Here is a 23,247-nt window from a genome sequence, read left to right as displayed (position 1 = left end):
GCGAGCGCCCGGGACACAGCGGGGGAGCGGCCACAACACGCTGCCTCACATCCACGTGGGAGCGGCCGGATGTATACACACACACACACGTGTATACACACACACACTATCCCCAGCACCACCACATCAGCACACCGGTATCCCATGCCCCCCCAGCACACTGGCATTCTCGGCTCCCAACCATTCCCAGCCCCCATCAGCATCCACACATTGGCACCTTCGCACCTCCCCCATCGGCACACCCACATCCGCACCCCTACATCAGCAACAAACCCTCCCAAATCAGCACACCGATACAATCACCATCAGTACAGCCACAGCAGCAGTACCACCGCACAACGCCATGGGCCGCGTGGACCACTCCCCACCTAAATGCTACCCTCACACCACAAACATCCCGGGCAACGCCGGGGCTCTCAGCTAGCTATATATATATATATATATATATATATATATATATATATATATATATATATATATATATATATATATATATATATATATATATATATCAGCTAGTTAAGAGAGATATATATATCTATATCTATATATCTCTTAACTAGCTGATATACCCGGCGTGGAAGGGCAGGGGGCATGGAGTGGAAGGGCGGAGGGGGCCAAGGTGCGTGGAAGGGCAGGGAGCAAAGGGCATGGAGGGGCGGGGGGGCAAAGGGCAGGGAGGGGCGGGGGTGCCAAAGGGCAGGGGGAGGGAGGGCATGGGGGGCAAAGGGCATTAGGAGGGAGGGGGGATGGACAGGTAGATGTGTTCCTGCAACAGGTCAAACAAATTGCCACTGTTTTCATTAAAATTGTGTTGGACCTTACATGGTATTGAAATATGTTTTTTTACATTTTTTTGTAGTTCTCATTGTGAAGGGGAAATGGAAGAATCTAATGGATTCGTTCAGGCGCGAGATAAGGAAAATGTGGACGAAGCAGGGTTTCAGGTGCTGTCCCAAAGCGTGGAACCCAGCTTGGCACACAGCTTGGACTCTAGCGTGGAACAAAGCATGGAGCCGGCCAACAAAAAAAAAAAGGTGGTGCACAACTTCAATGATCTAGTTGACATGGAAGCAAAGAAAATTGAAATGATGCAAAATATGTTTGCTGGCCCATCAGACGCTAATATGGATTTTCTCAAAAGCCTCTTGCCCTTTCTCAAAAACCTGCCACCTGCAGAAAATATGGAACTTCGCCAAGAAATTCAAGCCTGTGTCCTAAGGACACTACGTCGCTGATTATTTGAAACATGAATATTGTGTTCGTTAATGGTCGCTAAGTTTCAGTTATGTTGAACCTGTTAAAGTTGTTGTAAGTAGTTACTGTTGTTTAAGTTTTATTCTTGTTATTTAAAGTTTATTAAAAAATAATTGTATTTTCACATGTGTAAATGACACTTATTTTCCAAACATACATGATTTTCATTCTGTGTCATGCACGTGTGTGGTGTGTGGCGGGCATGTGGGTGGTGCTGGATGTGGGCTTTTATGTCTTTCACAGGTGCCTTAATTTAGGTTGTTGATTTTTCGTAAACTGTACAGCCATACCTGTTTAAGGACACTCACGTTAAGTACACTCGCAAGTAAGTACATATCACCCAATAGGCAAACGGCAGCTCACACATGCGTCTGTCAGCATTACCTTAGACGCAATAACTGCTCATTTTGGGCTGTTATATACGGCATGCATCCGTGCGTGCCTATGCGAACGCGAGGGCACGTGCCTTAGACTTTTCTGTGTATAGAGTCGGGACCTGCAGGTAATGTATGTGTGCATGTATTTTGTGAGTGAAAGTAAGTCCTAAATAACATTTTTTTAAAGAACAAGAAATGTTTCAAAAATATATATTTTTTGGTTTTGCAATCCTGCACGCAGACACACGCGAGCACACACCGTTAGTAGCGCAGAAACATGATTCTCTTCATTTTTGACCCTGTCTGGCGGCTCAACCACTCCATGTCGTGCTCGTCCTTGTGTAGAAGGGGTGACTCATGTCAGGCAACCCCAATGCGGCACGCAATGAGACAAAAGAAATCGTATTTAATTTAAACTTTATGAAGAATGAATGCATACTTGTTAGACACATTGACATTTAAATTATGCATACGATGTTAAATATTTAAAGCACAACTTTTCTTTATACCCGATATAGCTATATCATGGGTTACACATTGCACACAATATTATTTATTGTAACAATGATTACACATAACCAGGTTAGAAGACAATAGAAAAAGGAACCTTTCTTGGTTCTTCTCCTAAGGGCACTCCAAACACAAGATGATATTGCGAGCACTTTTAAACATACACTTTATTATAACTATTAAAATAAGGGTGGGTGATAAAACTAGACTTAAACGCTTGGGAATATAAAATTTGAACACTAAATGTGGTGGTCATATTTTAAGGATCCAAGCTTTTAATAATAGTTTTATTACCCCTTTATTTCATTGTTATAATAAAGTGTATGTGTTATAGTGTTCACCATATCATCACGTACATAACCAGGTTTCCAAACATTTCTATACATGATTTTGCCATGGTACTGCTCCTTCGCCATTAAAAAAATCCTTAAATGAATTGCGAATGTTTTTGGCCAAAACACTTGATGCACTATTTGCCCTGCTTCGAGAAAGATGGGCATCAAAAAGAGGCACACTAGTCGATCCTTTCACCTCTTGACTGCCTTCCAAATCGATCAGAATGTTATGTAGAATAGCCACACATTTCACAATTCTTTTTGCGTTGGGTACATTAGTTTCAATAGATTTCAACAGAATTCTCCATTTTGCAGACATAATGCCAAAGGCACACTCCACACACCGTCTTGCTCGTGAAAGTCTATAATTAAATATTTCTTCTTGTTTAGATAGTCGTCTACTGTATGGCTTCATAACGTACGAGAGCAGTGGATATGCCTCATCCGCTAACAGAACATGTGGCAGCATGATGTTTGTTGCGCAAAGTGGCAAGGCTTTGTCTGAAGGCAACAGCAAAGTCTTATTTTCTATTAGTTTGTACAATGAGGAGGCCCTGAAAACACCGCCATCACTTTGTTTGCCAAAAGCTCCAAGATCTATAGCTATAAATTTATATTTTGCAACAGCTTGTAAGACTATTGAAAAAAAGTGTTTATAATTATAATACATAGACCCAGAATGTTTAGGATTTTTAATGCGGATGTGTTTTCCATCAATTGAACCCACACAATTCGGAAAATTCCATGAGTTGTAATATTCAGTAGCCACGTCACTCAAAATTTTGATGGTCGGAAATGGCATATGTACAGATTGGAATGTTTTGTGAATAGCATCACATGTCTGATAAACGATTTGTCCAACGGTGGAGATACCCATCTTGAACGAAAATGCCAGTCCGCGAAAAGAGATTCCAGTTGAAAGAAATCTGTGAAACATATAAAAAGTAAAGATGGTAAATAAAAGGATAACAGGATAATAAACAAACAATATTACATATAACATATAGATAACCAATTTGTAAACACAATTTTTCTTTTCCTTAATCCGAAAACACCTCATATGTTAAATTATCTAAGACACAAATCACCTGTCCCTATGTCACTCCTCAATCACAACATTTCGTGTAGCTCCAACACCTTACAAATCACCCTCAGTCTGTACTTGCTGTGCCTCGGGTTTTTATCCCACAATCCAGCACCCCCTTCTTTACATAAATAGGCACACACCTATTGACAAAAACACATACAAATTAATGTCGACTGAAAAGACACTGATACACATATAGACAGACACACGTATAGACGGACAGAGACAGATACACGTATAGACAGAAACACGTATAGACGGACAGAGACAGATACACGTATAGACAGACAGACACACGTATAGACAGACAGACAGAGACAGATACACGTATAGACAGAAACACGTATAGACGGACAGACAGAGATACACGTATAGACAGACAGACACACGTATAGACAGACAGAGACAGATACACGTATAAACAGACACACGTATAGACGGACAGAGACAGATACACGTATAGACAGAAACACGTATAGACGGACAGACACAGATACACGTACAGACAGACAGACAGAGATACACGTATAGACAGACAGACATACGTATAGACGGACAGAGACAGATACACGTATAGACAGACACGTATAGACGGACAGAGACAGATACACGTATAGACAGACAAACGTATAAACGGACAGAGACAGATACACGTATAGACAGACACACGTATAGACGGACAGACAGATACACGTATAGACAGACAGACAGAGACAGATACACGTATAGACAGACAGACACACGTATAGACGGACAGACAGATACACGTATAGACAGACAGACACACGTATAGACGGACAGAGACAGATACACGTATAAACAGACACACGTATAGACGGACAGAGACAGATACACGTATAGACGGACAGACAGATACACGTATAGACAGACAGAGATACACGTATAGACAGACAGACACACGTATAGACGGACAGAGACAGATACACGTATAGACAGACACGTATAGACGGACAGAGACAGATACACGTATAGACAGACACACGTATAGACGGACAGACACAGAAACACGTATAGACAGACACACATATAGACGGTGAGACACACGTATAGACAGACTGTCTCTCCCCTTCATCACACGTACAATGACGCGAACACTGTGTGTCTTTGCGTGATCTTTCACCCCTGTGGCAGACGCCGAATGGTGGTTTGAAAAGCACATGATTACCTAGAAAGTATTTAGAAAGTATTTATGAGTTAAAATGGTTTTCAAATAATATATTTCTTAATAAATTACACTGTTAACCTCATATTTAATTGTACAGTATGTCACATTACAATATATATTACCAGCTGTGAGCCCGGCGTTGCCCGGGATGTTTGTGGTGTGGGGGTGGCATTTGGGTGGGGAGTGGTCCACGCGGCTCATGGCGGTGTGCGGTGGTACTGCTGCTGTGGCTGTACTGATGGTGATTGTATCGGTGTGCCGATTTGGGAGGGTTTGTTGCTGATGTGGGGGTGTGGATGTGGGTGTGCCGATGGGGGAGGTGCGAAGGTGCCAATGTGTGGGTGCTGATGGTGTTGATGGGGGCTGGGAATGGTGGGGAGCCGAGAATGCCAGTGTGCTGGGGGGCCATGGGATACCGGTGTGCTGATGTGGTGGTGCTGGGGATAGTGTGTGTGTGTGTATACACACGTGTGTGTGTGTATACATGTGTATACATGTTTGTGTGTGTGTATACATGTTTGTGTGTATACATTGTATGTGTGTGTGTGTCTACGTGTGTGTGCGTGTCTACGTGTGTGCGCGTGTCTACGTGTGTGTGCGTGTCTACGTGTCTACGTGTGTGTGTGTGTGTACGTGTCTACGTGTGTGCGTGTGTACGTATGTCTGCGTGTCTATGTGTGTTTACGTGTGCCTGCGTGTCTACGTGTACCTGCGTGTCTACGTGTGCCTGAGTGTCTACGTGTGCCTGCGTGTATACGTGTGTCTGCGTGTATACGTGTGTCTGCGTGTGCCTGTGTGTACACGTGTATGTACGCGTGTGTGTCTACATGTGTGTGTATACGTGTGTGTACTTGTGCCCACGTGTGTGTGTGTCTACGTGTGTGTGTACGTGTGTATACGTGTGTGTGTGAAATTACGCAGATTTCAACAGGCGAGCCTCAGCGTCAGCGCGGCTCGGAACTCCTCAACCCTCTATGGCCCGGGCCTAATGGCGCTATATAAATAAAGACATACAATACAATACAATACATATACTTACATTTAAAAAAACCAAACTGAAATGCTACAAACCTTAAAGTTACCATCAGCCTTTCTTCTGCGCGTATCGGCTCATCAAAATTGGTCTGCACAGGGTGTATTTGATCTTTTATTTTGTCCAATATATAATCAAAGGTTGAAGGGGACATGCGCATATATTCAAAAAAATTCTGCTTATGCAGGCGCAATTTACTGTACAATGTTGCAAATTCCCCATCTTCAACTCGGGTTCTATTTATGGGATGCCTGTTTTTGCGTTTCATACCAAAAACAGACGCTTTTGTTAAGTTACTTTCCATGCAAGCAAATAAACAAAATGCTTGCTCCCTGGACAGCGCCGTTTTATTTTTCACTGTGACCGGGAGGATTAGCATGTGACGTCCCGTCGGAAGTGATGGCAGGAGAAAGACACACCCTCTGAACGCTCAGAACGCTGGAGCTGTCGGCAGGGGATGATCGGACGTCTCCTAGAAAAGTAACGTGCGCTCTCGCGGACGCGCGCCCTCCATATCCCAAAGCAGGCACCCTGAACGAGGCCTAATGGCCGTTCTATACTGTGCGGCAGTATGTTGTATTAAATAATATTTTTAAAATAAAGTTGTAATAAAAATAATTTATTTAACTTTGACATACACACATTACAGCGCCGGTAGCGGCACGAAATCATTCATTTCATCATCTTCTCCCTTGTCGGTCTGCTCCCAAATCCCTGCGTGCGCGCGTGGCCCTATTATAGAATGGCTGGCTATCCTCAGCCAACTAAAACTGGTGCGTGCCCGCACAATAGAACCAGCCTAAGGCCTTGGACATGGTGCAGGGAGCGGTGCTGAGGCGCGCGCATGCTTACCAGTGAGCCCCTGCAGCCGCAATGAGAGCGGCTTTAGCAGGGGCTTGCGGAAGCGTGTGTCTTAAGTCTTTAGTTTTGGCGCTCATGGGAGCGCAGGGCCGGTCACGTGAGCGGTTTGCCCAGTGAGGGCTAACCAGCTCTGTGACGTCACTGGCCCACCCACGGACGGCGCGTGCTCTAAGGCCAGGGAAAGCACCTCTTTCCCTCAGCCTCCGCACGGGCGAAGTGTCTATGGACTAAGCCTAAGGCCTGGGACATAGTAGATTCAGCGTCGCTGAGCAGATGCACAAACCCCCTGCATCTGTAATCAGCATGGCTATAGTTTCCCCCTCCGCGTGCGGAGGCTGAGAAAATTGGAACAGACAGGAAAGTTTGAAATTTGCCGCTTAGGTCATGTGACCGCTCCATATCCAATGGGGCTGCAGCCGGCATTTTAACTGCTATGTCGGTGTTCTGAAAGAGCAGACAGGGCAGAGAGAGCAGAGCCCGAGAGAGCTTGAGAGCAGAAGAGAAAATGACGAATCCCTCCCAGATAGAGCGCCTGATAGATGAGGTTGAAGTGGAATCAACGATCAAATCCTACCACGACAGGATAATGCACGATAAGTTATGGAAGGAGATAGGACAGATTATGAATGAAACACTTTGTATTTGATAGTATTTAATTTGTTAATAAAATTGTCATTTATGTAAAATGCTTTTTTTTTTTATAGTGAAACTTCTTTAGTTGCACCTACTTCTGATGGGGCAAAACTGGAGCGTTGGGGGCGAAATGTGAAACGGAAGTGACATCACGGCTCTTTCGCTTCCCCCACACGCCTGCTCTCACATGCTGCCGCCGGTGCCGCTCCCCCCACTCTAACATATGCAGTACGCACACTCTGGCGCGCGAGGGCACACACAATGACTGGCGCGGACACACACACTGACGTACGCGCACACCCCAGTGATGCGCCTATTTCCCCTCCCACCCCCCACCCCTGTGAGCTTCCCCCACCTACTCAACATCCATGATGCTGGTACTGCTGCCAATAAACATGACCCCGCCAATCAAATTTACTCATGCTCTAAGCAGTAATAATATTATTGTTACTTTATATGTTGCTGACAAAACACAGAAGTTTCACTTACTATGCGCGTGCACAGCACACACAGCTTTTTTTTTTTTTTGATAGTACATGTATATTTTAAGTGTCCGCAAGGGCACGCACAATTGTGTTTTTAGTGCCCCCAAAAGTGTCCGCATGGGCACGCCCAATTGTGTTTTTAGTGCCCCCGAGGGCACGCACAATTGTGTTTTTAGTGTTCCCAAAAGTGTCCGCAAGGACACACAATTGTATTTTTAGTGCCCCCAAGGGCAAGCACAATTGTGTCTTTAGTGCCCCCAAAAGTGTCTGCAATTGTGGATTTATTTTATTTCTATTAAATTATTGTGATTGTGTATTAATGTCTTGCTTTCTGTTTTGTTTTTTTTAGCTACTGTTGTAAAAAAACAAATTGAAGAACCTTCGTGATGCGTTTCGGACGGAGCTAAAAAAGTTAAGGTGCCGCGTTTGGGGGACCCCGGGCCAAGCAGCATTGACATTGGGTCACCGTGACCTTACTTCACCAACATGCCGTTCTTGAGGGAGCAGATGTTAGCTGCAAAAACCATGTCCAACCTCGAGGAACCAGGAAGCCAGGAGGAAACCATTGAATTATCCTTTGTGGATGATGAGGATGAGCCTGTTCCAGATTCTGATCCAGCACCGGCCTTCACACCGTCACAGGCACCAGTACCGGTACCACCTCCCGCAAAAAAAACTATGAACCAACATGATTTGTGGCGCCACATGGTCACCATCGAAGAGCAAAAGTTTGGACTACTAGACCAATTAATAAATTCTAACAATGAGGACATGTGTTTTTTTAAAAGTTACCTACAATTCCTTTCTCCTCTGGATAGAATGGCGAAATTACGATTTCGCATGAAATTCCAGCAACTAATTCAGGAGACTGTTGAACATGAAGCCTCACAATAGCGAAATTATTTTTAAAAAAAATTGTGTTTCTTTAGTAAGTTAAATTTTTATATATTGTGTTAAGTTAATAAGTTTTATGTGTCGTTACGTTAATGACAAAGTTTACATTATTTTGCATTTGCCCGTTTAAATAAATATTTTAATGGTTATGAAAATTCTACTTTTGTTGTATTTGTTGTTTGTAGTCCTGTATGCAGGGGGGGTGTGTGGCACCAACGGACGGATATGTGGGAGGGGGGGGGGGGGGGGAAAGAGGCGGTGGAATATAGAGAGGGATTATATAATTATATATATATATATATCTATCACACACACCGACACACACACCGACAAATCACCCAAAAATCTACTCCACCTAGTCCCGACCCCAACCCGCTTTAAAATAAAATATATAAATAAAATACATTTAATAAATTCCTAGTCAGAACATTTGTTTTTGACAAATGTATTTATTGTATTAAATTATACTACAATTAGGTGTGTGTGTGTTCTACAAATAAAAGTCAGATGTGAATGACTAGTTTCCTTAACCAGTGTCTGGACGTCGCCGCTTCACAATATCTAAAGCAGCAATCCCGCCTGGGATCTTACCTGATCTGCAGTCCCTCAATGTCCAGGTACCTCATTCCCGCAATGTTATACATTGGAGGGGATGTGTTCCCTACCTGTCTTCTGGGTTAGGGGGGATTCCGATGTCTCCCGTCTGAAGCTTGAGTTAAATCTGGAAGAAAGCAGTATAGATTATTTTGGTGTAGTATAGGACAGTTAAGATATATAGGGTAAATAAGATACCAGAGAGAGAGGGGGGAGGGGGAAGAGAGATACCAGAGAGGGGGGAGACGGCGTGACTGACTGGGGGGTGGGGGGGTGACTGATTGGGGGGAGCACCTCTGGTGTCACACACTCCCATACACACACACATTCTCCCATATTTTTAAACGCCTGTGACGGGAGACGCGCTTAATAACACATTTATATTTCGTGGGTCCTGATTGAGCAGAACAGGTTGAGCAAAATAAACTGAGATTTATTCCCTTGATAGGCAAACACACGACAACTGCAGAATAAACTTAATAATTACACTCACGGGTAGAGAAATAGAGGATAATGTCCAGAAAGGTGCAAAGCACCAGGAGATTGTCTTTTAAAATGTAGTCCTTTTGCAAGGGCACAAATTGCCAGCCCCAATCCTTCTTTGAATGTGCAAAGTCTTTTCTGGTTCTTTATGGGTTAGGTCTGGAATCCCCAGGGCTAACGCAATCCTGAAGCAGGGCTAGTTTCCTTGTTGCGATGTTTTTTAACCCCTTGCGTTCTGGAATCGTAGCCGCTCTACTTAGGTCTTATCCGCTTGAAGAAATCAGGTAACAACAGCAGGAACAACAACAGCCTATAGGGAACCATGTTAAAAATGGTTTTTGAGGCAAAAAGTGACACTGTGTGCTCATTTGCATGTCATTTCCCAGAATCCCTTGCTGCAGTGGAAGTGCTGTATGCTGGGTGATAATGGGGAAAGGCGGGGTTGCAGACCTGCCTAAAACATGCAGATGAGCATACAGTTGTATTTGCATATATATATATATAAATCTGGGTATGCACCTTAACCCTGGCTGTGCTCAAAGCTGTGACCATGCAGCAAGCTTAAGCCTATAGGGAACCATGTTAAAAATGGTTATTGAGGCAAAAAGTGACACTGTGTGCTCATTTGCATGTCATTTCCCAGAATCCCTTGCTGCAGTGGAAGTGCTGTATGCTGGGTGATAATGGGGAAAGGCGGGGTTGCAGACCTGCCTAAAACATGCAGATGAGCATACAGCTATATTTGCATATTTGCTTTCCTGTGGAGGGTTTTTGTCACTTTTTTTACTCACCATAACTTAACTCAGTATTATGGTTTAGCCTATCCCATAGCCTCTCTTGCATTCCCAGTAAAATCAACCCCACACTGATGAGACCCATCAAGGTCGAAACAGCTGTCTGTGGGTGGTTTTCTGGGTATGCACCTTAACCCTGGCTGTGCTCAAAGCTGTGACCATGCAGCAAGCTTAAGCCTATAGGGAACATTGTTAAAAATGGTTATTGAGGCAAAAAGTGACACTGTGTGCTCATTTGCATGTCATTTCCCAGAATCCCTTGCTGCAGTGGAAGTGCTGTATGCTGGGTGATAATGGGGAAAGGCGGGGTTGCAGACCTGCCTAAAACATGCAGCTGAGCATACAGCTATATTTGCATATTTGCTTTCCTGAGGAGGGTTTTTGTCACTTTTTTTACTCACCATAACTTAACTCAGTATTATATATAGATATAGATATAGATATAGATATAGCTATAGATATAGATATAGATATAGATATATATATATAGATATCCAGGTAACAAAGAGACAGCACACCGCAATATAATGAAGTAAATAAAGTGTATTAACAACACAGGGCATCACACTGCCCTGAGGAAGGTCCCACTCTGAGGACCGAAACGTTGGCTGCCCTGTGTTGTTAATACACATTATTTACTTCATTATATTGCGGTGTGCTGTCTCTTTGTTACCTGGATTTCCCTGGTTACCCTGTACATGTTTCTATATGGGATGAGCATCTGCCTTCATTTGAGAAACCGTGAGTGCAAACTATTTTTTCATTGACTATATATATATATATGTGTATATATATATATATATATATATATATATATATATATATATATATATATATATATATATATATATATATAGTCTTCGACAAACCTATACATTTGCTCGCCCCGGGCGTGTGGATTTAACCCCCGCGAGTAAATATTGCCCAAGCAGCACACGTTTGGTACTAGGTGGCGAGTAGATTTTTTTTGTGTGACGAGTAGATTTTTTGGTGATTTGTCAACCACTGTAGATATATATATATATATATATATATATATATATATATATATATATATATATATATATATATATACACATACGTGTATGTGTGTGTATCTATATATATATATATATATATATATATATATATATATATATATATATATAGATACACACATGCATGACAGCCCGCGGGGAAGGAGATGGGAGATGGGAGCGCTGATGTCCCTCCGGTCCCCGCTTCCCCCTGTCACCGCTTACCTTCTCCCCACCGTTGTCCCCGCTGCCTGCGCGGGAGGAGGGGGGGGGAGCGGGTGGTGGTGCTGGTCGCGTTCTTTCCTCTGAATTGAACTCCCCCCCCCCACCCCTTCTGTATAAAGTGAGAGAGTGTGTGTGTGTATGTACAGTATACAGTATATGGGAGAGAAACTGTGCGTGTGTGTATATGTGTGCTGTGTGTGTGTAAGTGTGTGTAAGTGTTTGTAAGTGTGTGTAAGTGTGTGTAAGTGTGTGTCAGTGTGAGCAATGAGCAGTGTGTGTGCAGTGTGTCAGTGTGAGCAATGAGCAGTGTGTGTGCAGTGTGCAGTGTGTGTCAGTGTGAGCAATGAGCAGTGTGTGTGCAGTGTGCAGTGTGTCAGTGTGAGCAATGAGCAGTGTGTGTGCAGTGTGCAGTGTGTGTCAGTGTGAGCAATGAGCAGTGTGTGTGCAGTGTGTCAGTGTGAGCAATGAGCAGTGTGTGTGCAGTGTGTCAGTGTGAGCAATGAGCAGTGTGTGTGCAGTGTGCAGTGTGTGTCAGTGTGAGCAATGAGCAGTGTGTGTGCAGTGTGTTAGTGTGAGCAATGAGCAGTGTGTGTGCAGTGTGTCAGTGTGAGCAATGAGCAGTGTGTGTGCAGTGTGCAGTGTGTCAGTGTGAGCAATGAGCAGTGTGTGTGCAGTGTGCAGTGTGTGTCAGTGTGAGCAATGAGCAGTGTGTGTGCAGTGTGTCAGTGTGCGCAATGTGCAGTGTGCAGTGTGTCAGTGTGAGCAATGAGCAGTGTGTGTGCAGTGTGTCAGTGTGAGCAATGAGCAGTGTGTGCAGTGTGTCAGTGTGAGCAATGAGTAGTGTGTGTGCAGTGTGCAGTGTGAGCAGTGAGTGTGCAGTGTGTGCAGTGAAAGTGTGTGCAGTGTGTGCAGTGCGCAAAAAAAAAATGCGAATCGCGGTATAACGAGGCGTTACGATAACGGGGTTTACCTGTATATATATATATATATATATATATATATATATATATATATATATATAACACAAACATACATACACACAGACGCATACATATATCTATATATATGTAGTGACAGACATACAGGTAACGACACACACACACACATAAATATATATATATATTTATATATGTATATAACTATATATATATATATATGTAATTACAGACATACAGGTGTACAATGTACAAATTAACACATTAATATATTTATAATTAGCAATAGTTTTCATGTAAAACTTACCGCAAAGTGACCATCAATCTCTCCAGCACGAATGATGCGGCAAAAATTAGTCTGAACAGGAGTAATTTTTCCCTCTATATTTTTTCACTATATAATCAAATGTTGTTATAGACATTCGCATGTATTCAAAGAACTTATGTGCATGCAAACAAAGCATTTCTACTAAGGCCTAAGGCCTGGGACATAGTAAAGACTTTGGTGCTGCTGCTCGCTGTTGCTTGCTGCCGCTCGCTCTACCAGGAGCTTTTTGTTGTCTCCTGGCAGAGGAGACAGCAAGCGCGCTTGGGAGACGGGTATCACTGTGTGTGTGTGTCACTTGGTAGCTGTCAGTGTGTCTGTGTGTCACTGGGGAACGTGTGTGTGTGTGTGTGTGTGTGTGTGTGTGTGTGTGTGTGTGTGTGTGTGTGTGTGTGTGTGTGTGTGTGTGTGTGTGTGTGTGTGTGTGTGTGTGTGTGTGTGTGTGTGTGTGTGTGTGTGTGTGTGTGTGTATATTATATAATATTTTAAAAATGAAAAAAACACATGTGAGAATAAATTATTTATTAACATTGTGCAACTTTGATAAATATATTCACACATACATCACACACACACACACACACACACACACACACACACACACACACACACACACACACACACACACACACACACCTCTGTGCTGCCTCTGTCTGGTCTGGTGCCTCTGTAGTTAAAATGCCGGGCCGGCTGCAGTCCCATTGGATGGAAGCGGTGACGTGATCGCTCCTCCGCTTCCCCGAGCGGCAAATTTCAAACTTGCCTGTCTCAGGGAAGTTTCTCAGCCTCCGCACGCATCAGCACGCATGCGGAGGGAGAAACTATAGCCGCGCTGATTACAGATGCAGGGGCTTTGTACATCTGTTCAGCGCGGCTCAGCCCGCCTCAGCGACGCTGATTTCACTATGTCCTAGGCCTAAGAGTTCATTAGTCTTGAGGCTATTGATGCCCTTGAACTCTTTACTGCCATAGGTTTACAGCTTAGTGGTAGGTGAGGCGCTAAAGGGGAACACTACTTGCTCATATTCTGTAGATGTACTGCTAGCACAACTTAAATCAGCAATACTACACTTCTCTTAAAGTAAGCAAATCATGTTTCATATGACATTCTTGCCTATGCTGGCAATTGTTTGATGTTCTTGTAATCTGTAAAACAAAAAAACTGTCCCCCTTGCTGAAGTCTCCAATGCTGTAGCTGCATGTAACATATAACCAAGTGTAACACATTACAGCTTTCAGAGCAATACTGTTTGGACCACAGCAACAGATCTGTTTTGGGAAGGAAAAAAAGTTTCAAAAGAGGAAATTGATATAACTTGCTGAATGGTTGCTGTAGCAACCAAAGGATAATTGGTACATTTTAAAATGGGGGAGGCAGTTATCCGATACTACAGAACTGGATTATACCTTGAGATTTTTCACATTGTGCTGCTAGTACACGTAGATTTATTCCCATCATTGTAGCCCCTTCGTGCCAACACTATTTTTCTTGTTTCCTGCCTTGGTGTCTATATTTAATGCCTATTGGCACACTGTTCATTTGTTTAACAGCGTGAGTGATGCTTTTAGTTGTCTGCAATTTGAACACTTGTCGTTATAGAGGCAATTGGTTGTGTAAAGGGCACTTACTGACTAGTCTCCCCCTTTAGGGCTGTTCTATAGTGGGTGCGCTTGCTGCGCCATGCATGGCAGTTATAGTTTGCTGTGGTTAGTCAGCCTTTCTATAATAGGGCCAGGGGGGGCGCACGGCAGTGAGCGTGGAGCTGGCCGATCTGTGAGAAGACAGGGAAAATAAACTTTGTGTTGGGGTAAAAACACACTCACTCACACAGTACCTTCCAACACTGTCGCTCACAGCATAGTTTGCGGCACGTGCACTAGACACTACTATTACGGGCCTTGGACTGCTGCCTTTCACTGGGCAGATTAAAAATGGAACACTGGCAGCAAATGTTTTACTTATGTAACCAGGTTCCCCCATTTGCTCCGCAACCCCCGTTACCTCCGCTGATGGTGGGGGCTGCCGGAGCCAAGCGGCAGCCCCGCCGGCGTTCCTGGAGGGTGGGGGCCGAGCAGGGAGCACTCCGGTGCTCGTAAGGTCTCCGGCGGCTCCCGCGAGGGGCGCCGACATTGCCTATGTAGTTGCGCATGCGCAATGGGTCTGGGCAGCTAATGGCCACTGCGGAGGTTGGCGCATGCGCAGAGGAAGTGCGCGCGAGGCGGCCATAGGTGAGAATAGCTCCCAAGAGATACAACCCCCAGGGTGCACAGGGGCAGAGTCAGGTGACGCCAGGTAGCCAATAGGGCTGTAGTATCTCCCTGCTCAGGGATAGATACATTTCGCGGGGTTTAGGAGCACGTTAGTCGGCGCCAGGAGCAGCTAGGGTAAGGAGGTAGGGTGCAGGAGTCAGTGACTCCCTGCACTAGGCCAGCAGCCCCGTAGGCCCCAGATAGCCCTGAGTCACCAGTAGTTGAGTGTTGTAGGGACAGGCCCCAGGTTAGGGACCCTGCCCCTTACTACACAGAGTCAGTTAGGGCCACAGCAGACGCTGCGCGTCCATCCAGAGGTTTGGGCTCAGACCTCCGCTACCGCTGCAGTAGCCATCCGGGTGGGATCGCCCCGGACGGTAGTTCCTGGATTCGTCAGCCTTCGGATCCTTTGTGAAGCTCCTTGGCAGGCCCGGGCACTGGAGTGCTCGGCAGGTAACCATCAACAAGTGCACCAACGATCCTACATATATTATTATTACGGGACTAGTGGCTGCGCAGTCACACATATCCTCTCCCTTTAAGGGTGCGGGACATATTGTGTGGGGTTATTGGACACAGGGTGGGATCACCTGGTGTAGGTGGGAGCGTCCTGCGAGATGCAGTAGTCAGTGTCTCCTCTAGAGAGGGACACCTGTTGATTTATGAATAAATACATGCTATGCAGTAAAGCCAGTTCTGTTTTACAACTGTTTGCTTAATGTAATTGTTTCCTGTGAGGGCCTCCTCCCACTCTGTTGGGATCCCTCCCAGGTGGAGGCGTTGCACCATGAGATCATATTATATGTATGTACCCCAGGCTCCCCAAGCGGAGGCTTAGGCTCTTGAGAGCCACACAGGTTACACAGCAGGTAGTAGCGTCTGTATTCACAGGGAATACCCGTTACATTTGGAGGCGCTGCTGAGAGATTTCCTGGGGTGCCCTACTCAGTAGTTAACGTAGTATCCTATCAGTCAGCATGTCTGCGCTCACGCCCAAACAAGTGGCCGACTGGGCCGAAAAGCTAGGAGAGCTCCTGCGACACGTAGTCGCCGTAGACGGGGAACCTGCCGATGTATCCATGTTTACTGTCTGCAGCGCAGTAAAGACATTACCTGGTCTGGCGAGCGCCCGCCTCATCAGCAAGCACTACAACATTGATCGGCAAGAGAACACCCTATTGCTGGACACCGAACAAGCTATACCCCCTGATAGAGGCCCACGAGTAGTGTATCTACCAGAGACTTTACCGCAAGGGTGCCCTCTAATTTACCCTGGAACCATTTCCAGTCACGTAACTTCCCTTACCAGACATGAGGGTTGGGAAGACAAAGATATGGCCGCCAGTACACCCATCAGATCAGACATATCTCTACCCCGAGTGACCTTCTCTTCTGATGCTAGGCAAGGGGCCACCAGCTGGGCCGGTAGCCCGCCAACATCACCAGTCCCTAACCGGTTAGTGAACAGCTTCACCCCAACCCCTAACAGTCAGGGAGCGGGGATCGCAAGTTCCTCGGACAGTGGCGGCTCCATGCTGGGAGTGACATTCCCGCAGCTTGTGGAAGCGATAACTACGTCCCCCCCAAGCCCAAAATTACAGGAAGTTGAAGGCGTTTTCAGGAATGGTTCCTGTCCCCGCAGGCGAAGAAAGCATCGAATCTTGGAAGGAACACACCCTCAAGGTGATCGATGAATGGCCCTGCTCTGAAACGGTCAGACGTCAGAGAATCCTGGAAAGCCTCCGACCCCCAGCAGCCACCATGGTCAGTGCACAGCGCGACCAAGACCCTGATCTCTCTGCTCATCAGATGGTAGACTTGTTAGTCCAGATCTATGGCAAAGATGAAGAGGAGAGTGAGCTGTGGTTCAAATATTACGGTCTCCGATAGAAGGAGAAGGAAGACTTGTCAGACTTCCTTCAACGAATCAAGCTGGTCCTGTGGAAATTACGAACTTGCTGCCTCATCCTAGCCTCAGAGATGGACGAATACCGGCGCAAGCAGTTCCTCCGAGGGGCCATTCTCACGCATCACATAGTGATCATGATCAGGTGCTCACTAATGGAGGGGCCTCCCCCTACCTTCATGGACATTTTGGGGATCGTCAAAGGGCATGAAGCCTATACCAAGCTGCATACAGGCACCACGGTCAAAGATCCCCCTGCGAGTGACATCCCGGGAGTCTCCGTTCGCCGGATCAAGAAACCGATCAAAGAGGAAGAGGAGCCACCCAAGTCGCCCTCAACGAAAGGCCGGACTTCGGGGAGATCCTCCCCCACTAACCCAAGACGACTGGATCCTAAAGATATCGTCTGCTATGGCTGTGGACAGAAAGGCCATTTCTCCAGAGAGTGCCCTGATGGAGTCACCCAAGAAAAGAAAACGCCCAGTAAAGGAAGCCCGGCTAGGTCCATGATCTGTCGGATACAGACCACAGAAGCCAAGACATCCGAGGCCACCCCTGCGCCTCCCGAAGCTCCTACTGACCTAAGCCCAGACGATGGAACTCCGGACGGAGATGGTTACTGTCAGGTAGGCCCCTCTGCCATCGTGCGTGTGGTAGTAGAAGGAGTCTATGCCTCTGCTTTACTGGACACCGGGTCCCAAGTGACCATAATATACCAACAATTCTACGACCAACACCTTAAGCACTGTCCCCTGCGGTCGGCGGAATATATGAAGGTGAGGGGGTTGAGCAATGAAGATTACCCCATCAATGGGATTGTGAGAGTTCAACTTGAGATACTTCAATTGAATACCGGCAAGAAACATCCCATGCATGTGGAGGCAATGGTATGCCCGAAGCCTCAAGGACAGTGTCAGTACCCGTCATCTTGGGAACAAATACGGATATAGTGCGAGCCGTAATCAGAGCCTACCTGAAAGAGACCAATAAATTGCCGATGGTCAATCCACTCCTTGACCCTGTACTGAGAGAGGAGTGCAACAGAGTATATGTCTTAGAGCATCATGGGGACCTCTACAATCGTCAACGCAGACTGACGACCATTTTACCAGGGGGAGTGCAACGCCTGGCCGTCTGGTGCCGTTATCCGGATCGAGATGAGACCGATCTGTTCTCTCTGGAGAGTCCCCTGAGGAAGAGACTCAGAGAGGGTATAGGGTAATACCCGAAGTGAGAGAGTGGACGACCCGAATTCCTCTATGAACCTACGTGTATGTTCAAAAAATCTCTCCATTTCCGATGGACATTGATGTAGGACAAAGTCTGGGCAGCATATATCCCGTCAGCCCGGTAGAAACAGTGCCCTAGGTGAACGCCGCTGCAGTGGGTGAACAGTTAGTCGATCTGGACTTCAACTTCGGAGACTCGATGCTGCCAACTGAGTGGAAGGATCGACTGACGGCCAAACTGAATGAAAGAAGGACGGTATTTTCCACCAGCGAGATGGATGTGGGTCGCAGTCGCAGCGCCCAACACACCATTAGGTTGAGTGACGCCACTCCGTTCTGTGAACGCTCTCGTCGCATCGCCCCCAGGGATGTGGACGATGTAAGGAACGTCCTGAAGGAAATGGAGACCGCTGGGATATTGATGGAGTCTCGAAGTCCTTATGCATCACCCATAGTGGTGGTAAGGAAGAAGAATGGATCTGTAAGATTGTGCGTCGATTATCGAACTCTGAATAATCGTACGGTACCCGATCAATACAACCTCCCTCGCATTGAAGAAATCCTGAATGCTCTAAACGGGAGCCAATGGTTCAGTGTGCTCGACTTGCGATCTGGGTAATACCAGGTACCTATGAGTGAAGAGGACCAGGAAAAGACAGCCTTCTTCTGCCCCCTGGGCTTCTACCAATTTACGCGTATGCCCCAAGGTATATGTGGAGCTCCTGCTACCTTCCAGCGACTGATGGAGAAAACAATTGGGGACATGAACCCTCGGGAGTGTCTTGTCTACCTGGACGACATCATTGTCTTCGGGAAGACCCTGGAAGAGCACGAAGAGAGGCTGCTGAAGGTGATAGACCGTCTTGGAAAAGAAGGATTGAAGTTATCCCTCGACAAGTGTCGGTTTTGTCACACCTCGTTGACCTACGTGGGACACATCGTGTCTGCTCAAGGAATTGCTACCGATCCAGCCAAAGTAGAAGCGGTAGTGAACTGTCCGCGTCCCGAGAATGTCACGGAACTGCGATCATTCCTCGGTTTCTGTGAATATTACCGTCGCTTCGTGGAAGGGTACTCTAGTCGAGCTAAACCCCTGAACAATCTGCTGAATATATACCCTGAAGATACCGGAAGGAAGGCCACGTCGGCCCGTCAACTGTTTGGCGATAAGTGGACGCCCGAGTTTGAACGGGCCTTCCTGAACTTGAAAAAAAGCCTGACTGAAGCATCAGTGCTTGCGTATGCTGACCCAGAACAACCATACGTTCTGCATGTGGATGCCAGTCTCAATGGACTGGGCGCTGTCCTGCATCAGAAGCACCCCGAGGGTCTTCGGCCTGTAGCCTACATCAGCCGCAGTCTGACACCCAGTAAACAGAAATACCCTGTACACAAGCTAGAGTTCCTGGCTCTCAAATGGTCGATCACAGAGAAACTTCATGATTACCTCTATGGTGTTACGTTTGAGGTAAGGACGGATAACAATCCCCTCACGTACATCAATACTTCCGCCAAGTTGGATGCAGCAGGGCACAGATGGCTGGCAACCCTATGTAACTACAGATTCTCTCTGAAGTACAAGCCGGGGCCTTTGAACATTGGAGCGGACGCTCTATCACGACGACCAGGATTAAGTGCTACTCCCGATGATGATGAATGGGAAGAGATCCCCGGGCCTGGGATGCGAGCAATGTGTAGCATAGCGGCCGTCATCAATGATCAGGTGGCCTTCTCCAAACTACGAGTTGCAGATTCATTAGGATGCCAGTCGCAGGCTCTCCCCGCCGCTTACTGCGATCCCGAGGGAATGAACATAACCCATGACAAAGTCATAAAATGGAAAGACTTAGTGGACTATCAAATGAGAGATGCAGTAATCAGTATCATTCGGCAAGCTGTTCAAAGAAAGAATCCAGCTCTACTGAAGAGTGCTCCCCGAGACCTGATCGCGTTGCTAATGCGTGAGGTGGACAAGTTCGAGATAGACAATTGCTTGCTCTATAGGGTAGTCCAATATCACAACCACCCTGATAGGCGACAACTGGTTCTACCCCAAAACTTGAGATATATGGTGTTGAAGTCTCTACATGATGAACATGGGCACCTCGGTGTAGAGAAGATTTTGGGTTAGTCCGAGACCGGTTCTTCTGGCCCAAGATGCGGGAAGCGGTGGAACAGCACTGCCGCCGTTGTTCCCGGTGCATCCAACGCAAGACTTTTCCTACTAGAGCAGCACCCATGGCCCATCTCAAGAGTTCTGGTCCAATGGACCTGGTGTGTATGGACTTTTTGTGTATTGAATCCGATACCCGAGGAATCTGTAACGTGCTGGTCATCACGGACCATTACACCCGGTATGCTCAGGCCTTCCCCACAAAAGACCAGAAGGCCATCACAGTCGCAAAAATACTATGGGAGAAGTTCTTCGTTCACTACGGTCTTCCAAACCGACTTCACTCAGACCAAGGGCGAGATTTTGAGAGCACTCTGATCCGAGAATTACTCAAAATGCTGAACATCGCCAAATCCCGGACGACTCCGTACCACCCCGAAGGAGATGCTTTGCCTGTACGATTCAACAGGACCTTGTTGGACATGCTCGGAACCCTGAAGGGTGCGCAGAAAACAGAATGGAGTCGACACGTAGAAGCGTTGGTACACGCGTACAACTGTACTCGCCATGAGTCCACTGGATTCTCCCCATACTTCCTCATGTTTGGGCGGGAAGCAAGACTCCCAGTAGATGTGTGTCTTCGAGTATCAACGGATGGGATACACAATGCTACCCATTTCAAGTATGTGCAAAGGCTAAAGGACAGTTTGCAGCAAGCTTACCAACAGGCTGAGAAGTCTACAGCTAAACTGAATGCTAGCAATAAGAGACGATATGACAAAGTCAAGTATCGGGAGCTACGTCCTGGGGACGCTGTGTTGCTTCATAATCTGGGAGTCCCCGGAAAACATAAACTGGCGGACCGGTGGAGAGACGGTGTATATGAAGTAGAGTCACAGATGCCCGGCCTCCCGGTCTATCGCATCAAAGACACTGACGACCGGGTAAAGGTTTGGCATCGTAATCACCTTCTCCCCATTCCACAAGTGGGAGACGAAGAAGCAGAAATACTGGCCACACCGCTCAACGGTGAGTCCGACTTATCAGAGATGGGTCAAGAGACAGTAAATAACGAAACCCACTCTGAAACTCCTGAAGACCCTATGGAAGGACCCTCGCAAAGGGACTATTCCACAGAAGGGGCATCTCCCGGAGGAGCTACGGGTAAAGGGCCCCGTAGGCCAACGCCTACTAAGGTTGCACCAACAGGCCAGCCTTTGGATCCACAGAGCCCGTGCTTTGTGCCTAACAGAGACTGTTCAGAGACATTCCTCCCCTCAAGGGAAGAAGCTGAGCCTCAGGACTGTACTTATTACTCCCCAGAGGGAGTTGCTGAAGAACATCTCCGTAGGAGCCAGAGTCAGGTACCCTCCAAATCGGGTAACCTATGATCAAATTGGGGCACCCCATTATGAGGCTCAGCAGTGGTCTCGCAGCAGAATGCAGTCCGTCATTGTGATGTTCACTGAAATGTGCAATCTGATCTAGAAATGATAAGTTAAGATCGCATTGATTGTTGCATTTTTATTATATAACGATGTTGTGCCATTTTCATTATATAACTGATGTATATAGTTTTGAAGTTATGTGTCCCAAGCGGGGACGTTGGGGATTTTACCAGGGGGAGGATGTAACCGATTTCCCCCATTTGCTCCGCAAACCCTGTTACCTCCGCTGATGGTGGGGGCTGCCGGAGCCAAGCGGCAGCCCCGCCGGCGTTCCTGGAGGGTGGAGGCCGAGCAGGGAGCACTCCGGTGCTCGTAAGGTCCCCGGCGGCTTCCGCGAGGGGCACAGAAATTGCCTATGTAGTTGCGCATGCGCAATGGGTCTGAGCAGCTAATGGCCACTGCGGAGGTTGGCGCATGCGCAGAGGAAGAGCGCGCGAGGCGGCCATAGGGGAGAATAGCTCTCAAGACATACAGCCCCCAGGGTGCACAGGGGCAGAGTCAGGTGACGCCAGGTAGCCAATAGGGCTGTAGTATTTCCCTGCTCAGGGATAGATACATTTTGCGGGGTTTAGGAGCACGTTAGTCGGCGCCAGGAGCAGCTAGGGGAAGGAGGTAGGGTGCAGGAGTCAGTGACTCCCTGCACTAGACCAGCAGCCCCCTAGGCCCCATATAGACCTGAGTCACCAGTAGTTGAGTGTTGTAGGGACAGGCCCCAGGTTAGGTACCTTGCCCCTTACTACACAGAGTCAGTTAGGGCCACAGCGGACGCTGCGCGTCCATCCAGAGGTTTGGGCTCAGACCTCCGCTACCGCTGCAGTAGCCATCCGGGTGGGATCGCCCCGGACGGTAGTTCCTGGATTCGTCAGCCTTCGGATCCTTTGTGAAGCTCCTTGGCAGGCCCGGGCACTGGAGTGCTCGGCAGGTAACCATCAACAAGTGCACCAACGATCCTACATATATTATTATTACGGGACTAGTGGCTGCGCAGTCACACATATCCTCTCCCTTTAAGGGTGCGGGACATATTGTGTGGGGTTATTGGACATGGGGTGGGATCACCAGTGTAGGTGGGAGCATCCTGCGAGACGCAGTAGTCAGTGTCTCCTCTAGAGAGGGACACCTGGTGATTTATGAATAAGTACATGCTATGCAGTAAAGCCAGTTCTGTTTTACAACTGTTTGCTTAATGTGATTGTTTCCTGTGAGGGCCTCCTCCCACTCTGTTGGGATCCCTCCCAGGTGGAGGCGTTGCACCACGAGATCGTATTATA

The 23,247-nt window shown here is 46.9% G+C and overlaps 1 long non-coding RNA gene across 7 annotated transcripts in view; it reads left to right on the top strand.

Annotated features, from left to right (window-relative positions):
- Window positions 1-1,381, top strand: part of LOC142463752 (uncharacterized) — a 55,362-nt gene extending 53,981 nt beyond the window's left edge. For all 7 annotated transcript variants that reach the window (XR_012787496.1, XR_012787490.1, XR_012787491.1 and 4 more), the window contains exon 3: window positions 863-1,381. This is a non-coding gene — a long non-coding RNA (uncharacterized LOC142463752). The remainder of the gene's footprint in view (window positions 1-862) is intronic.
- The last annotated feature ends 21,866 nt before the right edge of the window (window positions 1,382-23,247 follow it).

Source organism: Ascaphus truei, chromosome 1 (assembly GCF_040206685.1).
Source record: "Ascaphus truei isolate aAscTru1 chromosome 1, aAscTru1.hap1, whole genome shotgun sequence".
Classification (NCBI taxonomy): domain Eukaryota; kingdom Metazoa; phylum Chordata; class Amphibia; order Anura; family Ascaphidae; genus Ascaphus; species Ascaphus truei.
The sequence above is the reverse complement of the archived record's forward strand: the minus strand, read 5'-3'. Positions and strand labels throughout refer to the sequence as shown.